We start from the raw sequence: 9,670 nt of genomic DNA on the forward strand, positions 1-9,670 counted from the left end.
AAGTGTGAATTGGGTTGGTGTGTGTTAGGATGATGGGTGAATGTGTCTTATTGTGTGTTAGGTTGATGTGTGAATGTGGCTTGGTGTGAGTTAGAATGATGTGCGAATGAGGTTGGTGTGAGTTAGGTTCATGGGTGAATGGGGACTGGTGCGAATTAGGATGATGGATGAATGGGGCCTGGTTTGAGTTAGGATGATGTATGTGTGTGTGTATGTCTTGGTGTGAGTTAAGATGGTGGGTGAATGGGGCCTATTGTGTGTTAGTATGATGTGTCAATGGTGCTTGGTGTGATTTATTTTGATGGGTGAATGGGGCTCGGTGTGAGTTAGGATGATGTGTGAATTGGATTGGTGTGAGTCAGGATGATGGGTGAACGTGCCTTGATGTGAGTTCGGATGATGGGTGAATGGGCCTTGGTGTGAGTTAGGTTGATTTGCGAATGGGGCCTGGTGTGAGTTAGATGATGGGTGAATGGATTTGCTGTGAGTTATGATGATGGGTGAATTGGGTTGGTTTGAGTTAGGATGATGTGTGAATGTGTCTTGGTGTGAGATAGGATGAAGGGTGAATAGGGCTTGGTGTGTGTTAGGATGATGGTTGAATGGGGTTGGTGTGAGTTAGTATGTTGGGTGAAAAGGGCCAGGTGTTAGTTAGGATGATGGGTGAATGCGCCCTGGATTGAGTTAGGATGATGTGTGAGTGTGTCTTGGTGTGAGTTAGGATGGTGGGTGAATGGGGCTTGGTGTGAGTTAGGATGATGGGTGAATGGGGCCTGGTGTGAGTTAGGATGATGGGTGCATTGTGTTAGAGTAAGTTAGGATGATGTGTGAATGCGTCTCGGTGTGAGTTAGGATGATGGTTGAATGGGGCTTGGTGTGAGTTAGGATGATGGGTGAATGGGGCTTTGTGTGAGTTGGGATGATGTGTGAATGTGTCTTAGTGTGAGTTAGGCTGATGTGTGAGTGTGTCTTGGTTTTATTTAGGATGGTGTTTGAATGGGGCTTGGTGTGAGTTAGGATGAAGGGTGAATGATCGGTGTGAGTTAGGAAGAGGGGTGACTGGGTCTTGGTGTGATTTAGGATGCTGGGTGAATGGGCCTTGGTGTGAGTTAGAATGCTGGGTTAATGGGTCTTTGTGTGAGTTAGGATGATGGGTGAATGCAGCTTGGTGTGAGTTATGTTGATGTATGAATGGGGCTTGGTGTGAGTTAGGATGATGGGTGAATGGCTCTAGTGTAAGATAGTATGATGGGGGAATGGGTCTTGGTGTGAAGTTGGATGATGAATGAATGGGCCTTTGTGTGTGTTAGGATGATAGGGGAATGGGGTTTCTGTGAGTTAGGATGATGGATGAGTTGGTCTTTTCGTAATTTATGAGGATGGGTGAATGGGGCCAGGCGTGAGCTAGGATGATGCATGAATGGGTCTTGGTGTGTTTTAGGCTGTTGTTTGAAATGATCTTATTGTGATTTAGGCTCATGGGTTAATGATATTCCTGTGAATTAGGTTGATTAGTTAATGGCCTTGTTGTGAGTTAGGATGATGTGTCAATGGACCTTTGTGTGTGTTAGGATGATGGGGTAATGAGACCTGTTGTGATTTAGAATGAGGTGTGAAATATTGTTGGTGTGGGTTATAATGATGGGTGAATGTGTCTTAGTGTGAGTTAGGATGATGGGTGAATGGGCTGTCTTCTTATTTAGGATGATGAGTGAATGGGTCTTGGTGTGAGTTAGGACGATGGCTGAATGTGTCTTGGTTTGAGCTAGGATGATGGGTGAATGGGGCTTGGTGTGAGTTGGGACGATGGGTAAATGTGGCTTGGTGTGAGTTAGGACGATGGGTGAATGTCTCTTGTTGTGAGTTAGGATGATGGGTGAATTGGGTTGGTGTGAGTTAGGGTGATGGGTGAATTAGGTTGGTGTGAGTTATGTTGATGGTTGAATGGGCCTTGTTGTTATTTAGGATGATGTGTGAATGGATCTTGGCGTGAGTTGGACGATGGCTGAATGTGTCTTGGTTTGAGCCAGGCTGATTGGTTAATGGGGCTTGGTGTGAGTTAGGACGATGGGTGGATGTGTATAGGCATGATTCAGGATGATTGGTTAATGGGGCTTGGTTTGATTTAGGACGATGGGTGAATTTGTCTTGTGAGTTAGGACGATGGGTGAATGTGTCTTATTGTGAGTTAGGAACTTGTGCGAATAGGAATTGGTATGAGTTATGATGATGGGTGAATGGGCCTTGGTGTGAGTTAGGTTGATGGGTGAATGGGTCTTTTTGTGAGTTATAATGATGGGTGAATAAGGTTGGTGTGAGTTAGGGTGATGGGTGAATTGGGTTGGTGTGAGTTTGGATGATGTGTGAATGTGCTTGGTATGAGTTAGGATGATGTGTGAATGGAGCTTGGTATGAGTTAGGATGATGGGTGAATGGCGTTGGTGTGAGTTTGGATGATGGGTGAATGGGGACTTGTGTGAATTAGGATGATGGGTGAATGGGGCCTGGTGTGAGTTAGGATGATATGTGTGTGCATGTCTTGGGGTGAGTTAGAATGGTGGGTGAATGGGGCTGGGTGTGAGTTAGTATGATGTGTCAATGGGTTTGGTGTGAGTTAGGATGATGGGTGAATGGGGCTTGGTGTGACTTAGGGTGTTGGGAGAATGTGGCTTGTTGTGAGTTTGGAGATTATGTGAATGGGGCTTGGTGTGAGTTAGGATGATGGGAGAATGAGTCTTGGTGTGAGTTAGGATGATGGGTGAATTGGTTTTTGTGTGAGTTAAGATGATTGGTGAATGGGGCTTGGTGTTGTGTTGTATGGACCTTTAAGAGCCCCTGTGTACTGTAATGCCGGTAGTGGCCACTCGGGCTATATAAGCCTGTATAGTGTCTTGTATTTTTAGTTCACCTCCAGACTTTGTTCAATAAACACCTGTAAACCAACTCCTGCATTCCGTGGCGACGAATTGGAAATGGACCTACCTGCAATTCGGCAGCACCTCAAGGAGATCGATTCCTCAGACGAAGGTCGAAGAAAAAAAAGAAAAAACTGTGGTTTCACCAGCTAGCCGGGCTGGTGGCAGGTACTGCACTAATCCTTCCTGGGCGGCAGGCTGGGGTTCGATCGGGTGGCTCTGCAGCGGGGCCAAGCAGCGAGTCGGAAGGTGGAGGCAAACAGAGACGGAGGTTGGAGCACTCGGGAGACGGCTGGCGCTGCAAAGCAGGTCGGCGTTCGGACCAAACAGAGGGAGGGAAATGTCCCAGAGAGTCCGGCGGGTCGAGTCTCCAACTATTAAAAATATCTGTGTAAATAAAAACCGCGGAGAACAGCGTTGTCAGCAGCAGCAGCGGTGGGAAAGCGCGGGAGGCGCTATTTTTTCTCGGCAGGGAAGAAGGGAAAGCGCGGGAGGCGCCATTTTTGATTTTCAGGATGCCGAAGACAGGCAATATTACTGCTTTCGATCGTGATATAGAGGATTGGACCACATATGTGGAAAGAGTGGTGGTATATTGCACAGCGAATGAAGTAGAGGATGATAAAAAGGCATCGGTACTTCTAAATCTGATGGGCGCAAAAACATACGGGCTGTTACGAAACTTAATCACTCCAGCCAAACCGATGGACAAGATTTTTAAGGAATTGTTGATACCCTACAGGAGCACTTAAACCCAACATCGCTGCTGATAGCGGGCCGATTCAAATTCTTCAGGAGGAATCAGCACAAGAATGAAAATAACGCTGATTACCTCACCGAATTAAGAAAGCTGTCAAAGCACTGCCAATTCGGGGCAGGATTGGCAGATTCTCTACGAGACAAATTCGTCTGCGGTCTCCTAAGTGAAGGAACACAAAAAAGGCTACTTTCTGACAAAGATTTGACACTGGACAAGGCTTTCAGTGTGGCTGTATCATACGAAGCAGCAGCAAGAGGAGCTGCAGAGATACAGCAAAAGCCACAGGACTTCGGCACCCATGAAATGACACAGGGTTTCGAGATATGTTATCACTGCAGCAGATCCACCCATGACCAGAGGGACTGCTGGTTCAAGGACAAACCATGCAGGCAATGCGGCAAGATGGGAAACATTGCATGTGTAGGCCGATCTGGAAACAACAAATACACTGACAGAAAAAAAATCAATAAGGAAAAGTACAGAAAGGTACAAATGATGACGGACAGTAGCTCCGAAGACCAGAAGAGCGATAGTGACTCCGGAAACAAGAGACTAAGCGCTCTCAAATTACATAATGTAATTGCCAAAGAAGATTACCAGACCATTTGGGTTACCCTCATGATAGCGGGGTCCCCAGTTAAAATGGAGCTAGATACAGGATCAGCTCTGACCGTCATAAGTGGACGGGATTACGAGCGACTATTTCCGCATATACCTTTGAAAGACACATCCATTATCTTGAAGACATATACGGGGCAGAAAGTATATCCCAGAGGGAAAATAAGGGTGCCTGTTGTATACAACGGCAAGGAAATACAGAAGTTGTATTTATACGTTCTGCAAGATGGTGGTCCACCGCTGTTGGGACGTGAATATATAAGGAAGATACATTTAGACTGGCACTCCATTCAGGCACTGACGGTGACCAGTAAGAAAAAAAATGATGATGACGTCAAACCTGAACGATTAAAAGACATCTTGGCCAACGCCAAAGAAGTGTTTCAACAGGAACTAGGAACGTTGAAAGGCGTCACCGCCTCAATAAAAGTGGAAGATGCGGCAATTCCCAAGTTTTTTAAGGCAAGGCCGGTGCCATACGCAATTCGTCCAGCAGTCGAAGCAGAGCTGGAGAATTTGGAAAAGGCAGGCGTGTTATCCAAGTTAGATTGGAGCGATTGGGCAACACCCATCGTCCTGGTCATGAAGAAAACGTTGAATAATGATAAATCTGAAGAACAGAGAAAAATTTGCATCTGTGGGGACTTCAAGGTGACTGTAAACCCGGTACTTCACACGGTGCAGTATCCTCTTCCGAGGATAGAAGATATTTTCGCCTCACTATTCAGAGGGAAATGTTGCACCAAAATTGACTTGGCACGGGCATATCTACAGATGGAGGCTGAGGAGGCCTCTAAAAAGTATCTCACGATAAATACACACAAAGGCCTGTACCAGTACAATCGACTGAATTTCGGAGTAGCATCAGCTCCAGCTATCTGGCAAAGAGCTATGGAGCAAGTCCTGCGAGGGATTCCGGGGACTCAGTGCTACCTAGACGACATCCTTGTAGCAGGAGAACACGACAACGAGCACCTTTCCAATTTGGAGCAGGTGCTCGCTAGGCTGAGAGAACGGGGCCTCCGACCAAATCGCCCCAAGTGCGAATTTTTCCAGAAACAAATATCATATTGTGGACATATAATTAACGAAGAAGGGTTGCATAAGTCACCTGAAAAAATTGAAACGGTCATAAAAGCCCCAGCAGCTGAAAATGTCTCACAATTAAGGTCGTTCCTGGGATTGATAAATTACTATCATAAATTATTACCGAACTTGTCAACTGTTCTGCACCCTCTTAACGCACTGCTACAAACGGGAGTAATTTGGAAATGGAGCGAAGACTGTAAACGTGCCTTCCATAAATGCAAAGGCTTGATCACGTCCAAGGAAGTGTTTGCTCATTACAACCCATCCCTGCCAATCAGACTGGCATGCGATGCATCCCTTTATGGCGTAGGAGCGGTATTATCGCATAGATTCCCTGATGGCTCGGAGCGGCCGATAGCTTTTGCATCACGCTCATTAAACTCAGCTGAGCGGAACTATGCCCAGATCGACAGGGAAGCACTCAGCCTGGTATGGGGACTGAAGAAATTCTACCATTACCTACATGGACAAAAATTTACCTTGTTGACTGACCATCAACCCCTCGTCTCCATATTCAACCCTAAAAAGGGCGTTCCCATTATGACAGCGCAAAGGCGACAGAGGTGGTCCCTTTTCCTAGGGGCACACCAATATGACATAGAATACAAAAGATCAAAACAGCATGGGAATGCTGACGGTTTATCGCGCCTACTGTTGCCAACGATAGAAGAGGCACCTACAGTGGACCCAGTGGAGATGTTCCACTCAACCATAGTGGAATGTCTACCAGTAACAAATTCTTCCATTGAAAAGGAAACGAGAAATGACCCGACTCTCTCACGAGTCTACGATTTAACGGTGAAGGGATGGCCAGCACACGGCGAACCACTGTTGCCAGCATTCTCGCAAAGAAGAGAACAGCTGTCAGTGTGCCGAGGAACCTTGATGTGTGGATCCAGAGTGGTGATTCCACCCAAACTCCAGGATAAAGTGCTAAAGGAGCTTCACGAGGAGCATCTGGGTGGAGTGAAAATGAAGAACCCAGCCAGAGCGTTTGTGTGGTGGCCAGGTATCGATGGAGACATCGAAGAAATGACCAAGAGCTGTCTAGGATGCCAGAAGGTCCAAAACGCCCCACCACAAGCCCCTCTACATCCATGGGAGTGGCCCTCATCTCCATGGCAAAGGGTACACATCGACTTTGCTGGTCCACTTATGGACTCAATGTTCTTAATCGCGGTTGATGCACACTCCAAGTGGCCGGAGGTAATAAAGATGTCCTCCACCACCACGGAAAAAACCATCACAGTATTAAGGACCATATTTGCCAGGAATGTGCTGCCTGAACAGATCTGTTCTGATAATGGACCGCAATTTGTGTCCGAAGAATTCAGGAAGTTCTTAAAAAACAATGGGGTTAAGCACTACACGTCCGCCCCATACCATCCTGCCACCAATGGATTAGCTGAAAGGTTTGTCCAGACGTTCAAGAAGGCCATAAAGGCCATGGGTAATGAAGACATAAATCTACAACATAAGGTAGATAACTTCTTGTTTGCATACAAGAATGCAACACATGTGGTTACAAACCAAACTCCCGCCATGATGTTTTTCAATAGAAAACTGAGATGCCGGCTGGGTTTGATCAAGCCAAACATCAGAAGGGACGTAGAGAACCGGCAATTGCAAGGCATGAATGAAAGGCCAACTAGAACCTTCCAGATTGGTCAACAAGTTTTGGCCCGGGACTACATACCGAGAAATGGCACCCTGGAACTATTTGCACACGACTAGGGCCGCTGATGTATACCGTGGACATTGGAGAAAGCATAATAAGGCGCCATGCTGACCAGATCATAGAGTCATCCGAAAAGGGACAACCTACATCACAACTCTATACGCCTAGTGATGAAGCAGAGATACCCATAGTATCTTCCTCCGATCCAGTGATACTGGAACCAGATGAACCCGACACTGGCATTGAAGCCGAATTGATCTTGCCAGAAGAACCTACTACACCACCGAAAACTACTACACCACCGAGGCGTTATCCGGACCGAGTCAGGAAGCCTCCAGAGAGATTGACTTATAATTGATTAACTGCAGCAAATGTGTAGATTATTGTTCTCGAAAACATGTTAATTAATGATTACTTAAAATGTTATGTACTGATTGTCTAAAAGGGGAGGAATTGTGGTGTATGTACCTTTAAGAGCCCCTGTGTACTGTAATGCCGGTAGTGGTCACTCGGGCTATATAAGCCTGTATAGTGTCTTGTATCATTTAGTTCACCTCCAGACTTTGTTCAATAAACACCTGTAAACCAACTCCTGCATTCTGTGTCTCCATTAACACACGGATACAACAGGTGTGATTTAGGATGATGGGCGAATGTGTCTGGGTGTGTGTTAGGATGATGGGTGAATAGGCTTGGTGTGAGATAGGATGATGAGTGAATGGGACTTGCCGAGAGTAAGGATGATGGGTGAATGGGTGTTGGTGTGAGTTAGGATGATGGGTGTATGGATTTGGCGTGAGTTAGGATGATGTGTGAATGGGTCTTGGTGTGAGTTCGGATGATGGGTGAATCGGTCTCGGTGTGAGTTAGGATTGTGGTTCAATGGGTCTTGGTGTGAGTTAGGACGATGGCAGAATGTGTCTTGGTTTGAGCCAGGATGTTGGGTGAATGGGGCTTGGTGTGAGTTAGGACGATGAGTGAATGGGCTCGATTTTGCTAGGGCCGGGGAGGCGGGATTGGAGGCGTGTGGGGGATAAAAATCGCAAAACTGGCGTGCGGGCCCAAACCCGCCTCCATCCCGCCTCCACGCAATTTTCCTAAATTCGTGTCTGCTGGTCCCGACTCCAATTCACAAGGCCGTTTGCCGACCCCAACTCGGCTCCCCAAGCGGGAAAGCAGCACCCGAAGCCCCGGTAAGGTGGCCGACTCCATTCCCATCGGACTTCCGTCCCCAATGTGAATGCCAAGTATTCAGTTATTGAGTTGCCTCCTTGGTTACTCATTTGTCCCTCCGGCGTTTGGTTACACAGTTGTCAGTTTTCAAATTTCAGTTACTGAGTTGACTTTGTCTTTCTCACTCTGTGTATCTCTCTCTTCTCTCTGTCTCTCTCAGTGTATGTGAGTGTCTGTGTGTTCCACTGCCACCCGGCCGAACCGGTTGCTAAGGCCCGCCTTGTTACACGCACGAAAACCCCGGGATCGATTCGGAGCGACGGGCACCCGGCTTCCCGGTATCGGACCGACTCCCTTCCGGTACCTTTGGATGCCCCTTGCCCCTGGCTTGCTCGGGCAGCCGGCACCTGCCGGCTGCCCCTCGCCCCGCCCTCTCAGTCGTCAGAAAGCGGTCTCCAGGCAACGGCTGTACCTCGGCCGGGGAAAGCGGCAGCTACACAAGCGTGGTACTGATCTGTGCAGCCGCCCCACCCCGTTCAGGGTCAGTTGACCCTGACCGGATCGGACTTTCCTTCCCGAAGTTATCCCCGATAAGCTGCCGCTGACCGACGGCACGGCAGCCGGTACGGGACTGCGACACTTTCCAGAACGTGCCGGGGTCCAGTCCGATAATATAGTGTGCGTCAGCGCCGGGGCTTTCCAGCGAGCCCTCCCTGACTGAAATCGGACACGGGAGTCCGGAGCGAAAGGCGTTCGACTGCCGGCCGGCCAAACCCAGGCAATCTCCCGCCGTTGAGGACTACTTATAGGCCAACCGGGTCCAAATTCCCGCTAATTTAATCGTACGAAAACCCCGGGCTCGATTCGGAGCGACGGGCACCCGGCTTTCCGGTGTCGGACGGACTCCGTTCTGATGACATTGGATGCCCCTTGCCCCTGGCTTGCTCGGACAGCCGGCGCATCAAGGTGGGTCCCCGCAGCACCGGCTCAGCAGTCGGAAAGTGGTCTCCAGCCAACGGCTGTCACTCGGCCGGGGAAAGGGGCAGCTACCCAATCGAGGTACTGGACTGTGTAGCCGCGCCGCCCCGTTCAGGGGCAGTTGACTCCGACCAGGTCGGATTTTCCTTCCCGAAGCGATCCCCGATAAGCTGCCGCTGACCGATGGCACGGCAGCCGGTACGGGACTGCGACGGTTTCCCGAAATTGCCTGGCTCCATTCCGATAATATAGTGTGCGCCAGCGCCGGGGCTTTCCAACGAGCGCACACTGACCGAAATCGAACACGGGAGTCCGGAGCGAAAGGCGTTCGACTGCCGGCCGGCCAAACCTCGGGCTCGATTCGGAGCGACGGGCACCCGACTTTCCTGTGTCTGACCGACTCCGTTCCGCTACCCTTGGAAGGCCCTTGCCTCTGGCTTGCTGAGACAGCCGGCGTGT

Source organism: Somniosus microcephalus, chromosome 4 (genome assembly GCF_052327205.1).
Source record: "Somniosus microcephalus isolate GS21.2 chromosome 4, FLI_Smic_1.0, whole genome shotgun sequence".
Classification (NCBI taxonomy): Eukaryota; Metazoa; Chordata; class Chondrichthyes; order Squaliformes; family Somniosidae; genus Somniosus; species Somniosus microcephalus.